Here is a 9,501-nt window from a genome sequence, read left to right as displayed (position 1 = left end):
GAACCTCCTGAGATACCAAGTACTTGAAACCGAGATATTTCAATTAGCAGAAGTGTCCTAAATGCAGCTCAACCCCAGGCATTACCAGCAAATATACTGTTTATTTAGTGGCCTCTGGGGTTTTTCAAGGCTCATAAATTTACCTTCTGATTATTTATAAACTGACTGTGGAGACATTTGGCAACATTTTCAGTTGCTTAAAACAAACCAGAAGTGTGCTGATCATGTTCATCACTGGTCCGGTACTTGCAAGTTTTATGTGATTTGATGGAATATTTATTGCTATGGTAGTAATATCTTGGGGTCTAATTCTGCCGGTTTTAATGTTGTTAGGGACCATTTATGAAGAAAGGCATTATGCAAAGTCATAAAATATGGCAAAATCTGAAGGCACTATGGGAGTATTTCTGCATCAAAGGAACGTGTTGGCAGGGGTAGCATCACAGAATAGCAATGGCTTGGGAAGTAATGCCTGCTTAATTGGAACATGTAACTACTTCACTATTTAAAGTCATTCTTCGCAGTTTACAAAGGAACTAAAATAAAACCCCATCACCGTATCACATAGTTCATGGATATCAGTGGAAAACCTCGACAGAAAAAAGTATATAATGCTGGATTTTGGGAAAAAGGCTTTGAAGACAAAAGGAGAAAAAAATCCAGAACACCAGTATCTATAAGAAATCCAGCTACAGTTTTAGAGCTTCTTTCCTGGGCTGATCCTTGCCTCTCTCTTCACCTGTGGCAGCACTTTAAAAGCTGACATTGGCTTTTTTATGATGCCAGGTTTGTCACCACTTCAATGGGATGAGCATGAAGCTGAGTTTAAAGCTGTGCAAAACAGTAATTTCTGCAGATTTTCTTGGTAAGGTTGGAGGGCAGCCAACTTCAGTGAAGAGAAACTCATCTTACAGCCAGAATCCCTCACCAAGTCCAATGTGCTTTTACAGACAGATCCTTTATTGCCTCCTGTTGCTTAACTCATTCAATGGCCCTCTACAGAGGAAGAGGTCAGTGCCGATCCATTATGAGAGGACCATGTGTATTTCAGGACATTAGCTTACTAGTGTATAGGATAGCCAAAACCCTAAGCATTATCCTAAAATGCCCACTGCCTTTTTAGGTATATTGGTCACCTTAAAGCATTGACATTTCTAAGAAATAAACATTCCTTTTTGTTTTCAAGGAAAGCTCTCCGCAAACTGCAAATCTCTGCAAAATTTGGCAGCTTTTGGTGGTTTTAGTAAGCATTTATCAAAAAGTTCAGTCTGAAGATTTTGTTTTATTTTGCCCTCATCCTGCCCCATCTTAAAGTAATCAGTAGTCTCTCAAGTTACTTCACAGCCATGTTTTTTATAGATGATTTTAGGCACAAAGAGCAGGACAGGAGACACAATGTGATTGATATTTCTGAGAGAAGCTCAGAGAGACGAGGAGATTCTTAGAAAACACAAGAGGAATGACAGTATGGCATGATTTCACAAGATACGGTGAAGATATCATATGTTATGTACATCTGTTGATGTTATCTTTGTTTGACCCATCTTGAGATTTCAAAATCCCTTTAGTCTTCCAGCTTTAGCTTTGCTTCTTTTCAGGTTCTGCTCACAGAACCAGCACATTAGTCACACTCCTTCTACACCATTCTAAACTTCTACACTTCTTTGAAATCTCAAACAAGTTTCCAGAGGGACCTGACCCATCTATGGCACTTGTGATGATCTTTTGCTAAATAGCTGGAATATTTCTTTCCTGCTAAAATGATAAGATTGTAAAGGGATGCTGTTGTGTTTTAAGTTTTGATTTCACTTAAAAGTCATGTTTACTCTTTGCACATACAAAATTTCTACAAGGAAATTTCTTGTATTTTGTTGACATTAGTAAAGAAATATGTCAAGACCACAGCATTAGGAATTTTGCCTGGTTTTTGTAACAGAATGACCATTTCAAACATGATTCCTTTTTGTTACCAAAAAAAAAAAAAGGTACTGAAAGCAAAGGCTAGCAAGCGAGACAAAGAAAGTTATCTTCAAGTTATTTCTTGCCTTCTGGCCTTGTGACCTTACTGTGCAGAGCCACTAATATTTTGACCATTTTATTTACTACTGGAGGAAAAATCCCCGAATCCTTTCATGTTCTTGGAATGGCTCCAAAACAGAACACATATACCCTGCTGAAGGTGACCTGTTTTAGGGATTTTTTATCCCTGCTAGATTCTGGTTTGCCATTATTGAAATGCCAGAGTGAAGCATTTACTAGCTTTGTCTCTATATTTACAATACCTTTTGACTGAGATGTCTAAGAGCTTTAAACATATGCTTTAAACAGTGGACGGTTGGCGCTGACATTTGTTGCAAATCTTTTCAGAGGGCTGTGTGGAACCGTTCTAATCCGGGAAGAGCCACTGACTCGCTGTGTGATCTGACAGAGTGACATATCACTTGACCTCAGTCACAGCAGCTGTAAAATGGGGTGGAACACAGAGCCTGACAGAAAAGAGGAGGATGCTTTAGGCAGAGGTTTCTCTAGCAAATAAGTTTCAAATCCGTGGCTTGGCTTCTTCCTTATTCCTCCAAAAATTTGTGATGAGTTTTAGATCAGAATTGGGTTTTACAACATTTATTTTGAACTTCTTTTTGGCAGTGACAGGACGCGTTGCGTAATCACCTTATTTGAGTACTCGGGGTGGAACAAGACACTGTGGGCTGGGTTGTAGAGACGGGGCGATAAAGGCACCTCCCGGCACGTCAGTTTTGCAGGGCAAAAGAAACGTTTCAGACAAAAAACGTTCCTCCCTTCCCGCCCCTCTCGGAACCACGGCACGACGGCGGCGGGGCGAGCGGGGACAGCCGCGGCCGGTACGGAGATCGCGCCCGGCGGCGGCGGGGCCTGCAGGGGGCGCGCGGGGCCGCTCCGCCCGCACCCACACGGCTCTCGGGCGGCAGCACGGCCCGGCACCCACCGGGGCCCGCACCCCCAGAGCCCCCGGGCACCGCGCCCCGGGAACCGCGGGGTCTGAGGAGCGAGAGGAGGATAAGTTGTCACTCCCGGTGATAAGTTCTTTGTGAAGTCAGAAAGAAATATTCGAGCTTTTCCCCCGAGTGTTTTGGGTGGGAATTCGGCTTTCGGGGGTTTTTTTATGTGTTTGGGGGTTATGTTTTATTCGAGTTTTGGTTTTTTGGGGGGGTTGTTTTGGCTTGTGGGGTTGTTTGTTTTTTCTTTTCTTTTGGGTGAGTTGGATTACTGGAGGAGTGCCGGAAAAAGGCTGAAGATCCCATCAGACACAGAGTGCCGTGTTTTCTGTGAGATGGCTGCTGGTGCCTTCAACAGCAGCTGAAACTCGATCCCGTTCGTGCAACTCCAAGTATGGGAGCTCGGTAGAAGTCCTGCTCTTGGGGCAACATGGCTCTCCCCGCCAGATTTCCTGACGATGACGTTACCAGCATTCAGATTTCATCTAGCTCATGTCTGAGAATAACCTTAAACCAGAGTCCCTGTCGCTGCCTGTGCAGCACACTTACTTTTAAGCTTAGGTTTCCTGCTATTTATTCGTGTCAAACTTCTTCCTCACCTTAGCTGTTTTGTCGTACAGTTGGGTAGACCTTGAATTACTGAATATCTGGAAAGTCACTTGAGTTTGCATATGGATATCCCCCCTCTGCAGACAAATCTTTGGTGGGCAGTGCTTGTGCCGGTGCATCTCTGCACTGCCCAGGAGGAACGGGGCTCTGCTCAATCTTGTTTTGAAGCGTGACCTGACAAGGTTGGGAGGTGGAAAAGGAGGAGGGATACCTTTCCAGCTGATAAAACTTTAAGACAGACTGAGGGCTGCTGTAAAATATTTTAAAGTGAAACTGGTTTAAATCCAATCTTAATGGGAGATTAAGGGGCAGACAGAAGGGTCCAGTCTCCATCCTCAAGTATGTGACATGCCCAGGTGACATGAGCCAAGCTAAAATGGAAATCAGTGCACAAAAGGAACTTCAAAGTTATTGTAGCACAGCCTCTGCTAGAGTCACCTGGCACAGCCACTGGAACTGATGTCCTGCTTGAACTGTCCTGTCTCACTTGCATTCCTGAGCCATCAACAGCACGTGGATGGGCAGGCAGCAGTCAGCAAGTCTGTTACAAAAATAGAAACACAATAGATCTTTCCGTTTGCCAGTGTGTCTTTCCCAGTCCTTTCCCTTTTTTACTGTCAGTGAAATGGAGAGGCATGTGAGGTGCTGTGTCCCAGCTGGACATGACCTAAGCACATCTGAGGGTGTTCTGATCTAGTTTTAGTCCAGGCAAAAGCAAATAATTTTTATTGGAGTCTACCCAAAGGTTTGAAGCAATCATACTGTAAATGGGATGTTGTAACGAGCCTTTTTCATAATTCTTCATAATTTGCTTTGTCTTATTCTCATATAAATCAAACTAAATCAGTCTGAAGGGCTGAAGCAATTACAAGCGATGGAATCTTAGCAGTGGCAGCCCATGGGAAGATAAGCCTGCCACCTCCCTCAGCCATCTTACTGCTGCTCTCATTGCCATGTGACCTGGCACCTAAGGCACAGACAGTCACACTCGGGTATCTGACTCTGCTAATATCACCTGCCTCTGCAGTTGGTGCATGGTAACTAGAATCACCCTGGGCCAAGAGTATGTATTGTACATCTCACATGTAAGGTCGTTGCTCCCTTCAGATGGTTGCAACACTTGTACAGTTTAAAATTCAATCTTTAGGAATTGCCTCAATTTGTCTGTGAGTGGTAACAATTAGGTCATTATAAATGGACACTTCTTTAAAATAAAAAAAAATTTTCATCAGCAAACTAATTTAATGTGCCATGAACACAGAAGTAAATTGGTTAGTTTCTGTTTCTAATTTTCAGATACTTGCACTTGAATTGCAAATAAACCAAGAGCACTTGATGTCTATAAAATATTTCTTTCATTTTTAGTTCATAATTTCATGCTGCTTTTTTAATGTGTCTTTGAATTATCACTGTGACTTTCTGTGTTTCTGTGAAGAAGGAGAAAGAACTGTTCTCCATCCCAGGGATATGCGATGTCATATCTACTGTTTTCTTTTCCTTTATTTTTTGAGATCTCCTACATTGAATGTCTTATGAAATAAAGAGTAAAAGATTATGACAGTTCTAGGGAAAACTCTTGAATAATTTACTCCAGATTTTGAATTAGAGAAAGCACTTTGCTGTATATTTACACTTGACTTTTAATTAACTCTTGGGTGTTTGCAACAACAGCATCTCAGCAGCCAAGGAGATCTTGTGAAGATGTTTCCCTTCACTTAGTAGCCTACTGTAAGATTTTAAAAAAATGATCTACAAATTTTTTCATGGATTTTTTTCCCCTGGTATCTTCTAATCAATATGAAATGTGAAAATCCCCTTTCTTTTAAACAATAAGAAGAGCAGCAGGCACTTATCTCTCCTCTGTGGTGACCAGTGACAGGACCCAAGGGAATGGCCCTGAAATTATACCAGGGGATGTTTAGATTGAATATTAGAAAAAGGTTCTGCCCCCAGAGGGTAGTTGGGCAGTGGAACAGGCTCCCCAAGGCAGTGGTCACAGCACCAAGCCTGAGAGGGTTCAAGAAGCACTTGGACAATACTCTCAGGCAGCTGGTGTGACTGTTGGAGATGGTCCTGTGCAGGGCTAAGGGTTGGATGGAATGATCCTTGTGGGTCCCTTCCAACTCAGCATCTTCTGTGATTCCCATTTTTTTGATTGTAAAAAAATGTATTTTCATATACTTATCCCAGATCAAAGTATAAGAAACAATATATATGTCATTTCTGGAAAGGGCAGAGTTTCTATAGGTTAATATTACTTCTGTAGACTTTTTAAGGGGATTTGTTCTGGTGGTATCCAGCAAAATAATTTGCTTCTGTGACTTCTTTTCCTTCAGATCTTCCCTTTAAAGTAAACCAAACCAAATTTTGCTGGACATCTTCCTTTGGGAGGAAGGAAGGTTTGTGCCAGCCAAACAGCTTTCTAATTCCCTGTTTCATTTCCTGAAAACACAAATTAGGGCTGAACTGCTGGGTGTTTGAACTACTCCCTGTTGTCTTTGTTGTATCTGTTGTCTCAGACGCTGTTGAGAAGACTATATAAAAGAGCATACAGCAGTTGTGACCAACCACACAGTAATATAATAAAGCTTCATCCTTCCTCACACAAAACATATGTAAGTTTGTTTAATATTGTAATATTTGAAAGAAGTCCAGAAATAGTGTAATTTTTATGACTAAGCAGAGCAGCGTTTCAAGAAACATTGCTGGTTCAGAATGCTCCTGATATCTTGGACCCTCTGACTTTTGATGCTGGAGACTGATGCAGTGCTTCAGTGAGTAGTACTTGCACATTTTGAGTGGTAGGGAAAATATAAAGTGCTCTTGATAACACTTGTGTGGTAGCAACCATCATCATGGACCAGACCCCAAAAGACAGATTTGCATCACACTTGCCACCTTGGTCTTTGTCTTGCTGAATGTCTGATCAGCCAAGTCAAGGTTCCTGTTCTCTGAGGAGGATTCTTTGGGTCACTAACTGATGTATTTATTAATGCAAACTGTCTGTTCACCTCTGATGGAATTGTTTTAATAACATCTTTCTTAACATTGTTCTGGTTTTGCGTATCTTTTTATGATCTTCTGCATTTTTTCCCCTTTAGCCTTTATGCTGAAAACTTCTATAAAAATAGTTATCCATTTAAATGGACTTTGTCTACTTCTTATTAAACAGAAATCTTTGTGTTTCGGTAAAATCTGTGGATCTGTTTGGAAAAGGCTTTTTTCAAGGAGACAAAATTTTCATTTGAAAAGTAGCATAATTTTCTGGTTTGTCTAACTTATTATTTAGGCTACCTTTTAATTGCTGTTACTTTTTTTGTCCCTGCAACAGGTGTAAACATCCTGGCACTTAGTCGAATAGAGAAATAGCATGCTAATTTCAGTGTCTTTACACTTATTTATGTAGTGAAGGCTGATATTTTAAAAAATGCAAACATCCCAGTGACAATTAGTCTATAGCTGCTGCACCTGGAACTTGGCAACAGGACTTCCCCAGAGCCTACTTGAACTGTCTCCTTCTGGCTCAGAGAAGAGTCTGGTTTCCTTATGCTACTTCCTGGCTGCTGAAGTTCTACCTTCCTTTCTTATTTTCCTTATCTGATTTATTTCTAATGTCTGTGGATGTTTAGCTAACTTGACTTACAAACAGGTATACCCACGTATGACTTCCACTGCCTCTTCCCTGAAGGCTAATGTGAAATCCAGCTGAGAAAAGTCTCTGGTACCATCCTTTAACTTCATTGTTGTAAAAATGCAAGGGATTCCGACAGCTTGGCTGCCTGAACTGGGAGGGTGCTGAGAAGGTGTAGGCAGGATGGCTCTGTGGGTCCATATCTTAAACCGATGGCAGTGTTATAATTAAAAAAAAAAAAAAAAAGATGTGATACATCTTATATACAAAAACAATAGATGCTCTGGTTACTGATTTACATACATGAAAACAGAAGCAGAAACTGTGCCTGCACACATCCTTCAGTGCCATGAAAAGATGGCACTAGAGCAGAGCCTTTGTCACTCCAAGCTTAGGATCCCACATACTTGTCCACGATGTCGCTGAAGGGAAGGAGTTCTTTTAACAACAGGACACTGAAACAACCACAAAATGTTAGAGAAGCCAGAATTTACTAACAATAAGCAATATGAGATCTGTACTGCCAGCTCAGTTTTGTACTCCACTTGAAAGGCTATGGAAACCTCTGCTAATTTTATATCCTGTAGTTTGCAACCGCATCCAGTAGGACTTGTTACATAAATTACAAGGGCACTAGCTGATGGGATACTACTCAAGGCTAAGCCTCAGAATCTTGTGGTTCCTGGGAGAATCTTCTTTTGGGGTTGGGTTGTATAAATTCAGCTCCTTGCCCATTTAGCTGTGCAGAGCTCCAGAAGCAGCAAGATCTCCCTGTTCTAATTTGCCCATATTTCATTTATTAGCCCTACCAATCTAGTGTCTTTTTAATCTACTGTACTGCTGTTCCATGAAGCAGTCTAGGCTACCAGCTGCCAGAAAACATTAATGAATGGCTGCTGTGCATACAGAGGGCAATTGCATGTTCATAGAGCAAAGGGGAAGGTCTCCTGAGCATCCCTGGGCAAAGTGTACTGGTGAGTGCTAGGACACTTTAAGCCACCTTTTACCCTTGTCCTCCCTATGGTCCTGCACTGATCCCTGCCTCCAGAAAGTCATGTTTCCATTCTTCCTTGAGGTGGCTCTTTCCACTTATGTAGGTAGCCAGCCTGTTTCCCCAGCAGAAGGAGGACTCATAGCCAGTTCGACTCTTGTGTAAAACATCAGTGAGATATTAAGCAAAACATCTTAATTAGCAGCAAAAAAGGAATTTTTATTCCACACAATTTGGGAAGTGAACACGGAAACTTGAAAAATTAGAACATAATACTGAAAGTATTCTACTTTCAATATTAATAATACTAATGGAAATACTAATATTTTATCTGATGACTTTGACACCAAAAGTAGGCAGGTAGTGGTGAAGTTTGCTCATGAGATACAGCTGTGAAATGTTGTCAATATAGCTGAAGTCAGAGACAACATAAAAGGTGAATTGGAAAGTCTTGGGGACGTGAAATTCCGTCAAACTAGATTGTGCCCTTGCATACTGATAAGTATTTCTCTTATGAGCTGGGACTCCATCGTTTGAAATGATGACCAAGAAGAAGCCTGGCCTGTGCTGCTTGTTCCTGAGGTGGCTGAGCTCTCAGTGCTGTGTAACTCTGCTTTTGGCTCCTGCCATTTCAAAAGGCACCCTGACAGCCCATGGAGTAAGACTCAGCAGGCTCCCTGGTGTGCCACAGCTCTCCCTGGGCTGCAGAAGGTAAGTGGTAGTGTATTACTGACATGCTGGCAGTCATCTCGACTGAATTCATCCTCATGCATTAACATTCAAGAGAGAAACGAGGACTTCATCACTCCAGGGAGGAAGCAGACTTTCTGCATGACCTGTGGGGCTTTTTTGTATGGCTTGAGAAATTGGCTCATTGAACTTTTAATCTGAGGTAATGTTTTAAGTTTAGTAATAATAGAGACATTTTTTCTTTAAAATGCCCTCATTTTTTCTCTTTAGTGGCCCTTTCTCCACAATGAAGGCTGGTTTTGAGAAGAGGGCCTAAGTATGGCTGAGAGGAGGGAAACGCAAAGCAGTAGTCTGACGTGGCATTCTGCATAAACCTGCCTGTTTGGTTTCAAGATGTGTCTCATGGGGCAGTTTTACTATCCCCAGCACAGCTACTGATGCCTGTCCTGAAGTAAGATAATTGGTTATGATCTGTCCTGCCCAAATATCTACAACCCCTTTCTGGAGTTAGTAAAAAATCTTCCTTACCGGCCAACCTTCAAGTGTACCTTCAAGAGGGACATAAACCCCAGCACGACTCCCTTAGCACATGGCGTTAACTGACATGG

The 9,501-nt window shown here is 41.8% G+C and overlaps 1 long non-coding RNA gene across 1 annotated transcript in view; it reads right to left on the bottom strand.

Moving 5' to 3' along the window:
• The window catches only part of LOC135413248 (uncharacterized), an 8,807-nt gene extending 5,881 nt beyond the window's left edge, over positions 1-2,926 (bottom strand). Inside the window, exon 1 of the long non-coding RNA XR_010430145.1 lies at positions 2,283-2,926. This is a non-coding gene — a long non-coding RNA (uncharacterized LOC135413248). The remainder of the gene's footprint in view (positions 1-2,282) is intronic.
• Between the last annotated feature and the right edge of the window lie 6,575 nt (positions 2,927-9,501).

The sequence above is a fragment of the Pseudopipra pipra genome, chromosome 4 (genome assembly GCF_036250125.1).
Source record: "Pseudopipra pipra isolate bDixPip1 chromosome 4, bDixPip1.hap1, whole genome shotgun sequence".
Classification (NCBI taxonomy): domain Eukaryota; kingdom Metazoa; phylum Chordata; class Aves; order Passeriformes; family Pipridae; genus Pseudopipra; species Pseudopipra pipra.
This window is presented reverse-complemented; position numbering and strand designations above follow the sequence as displayed.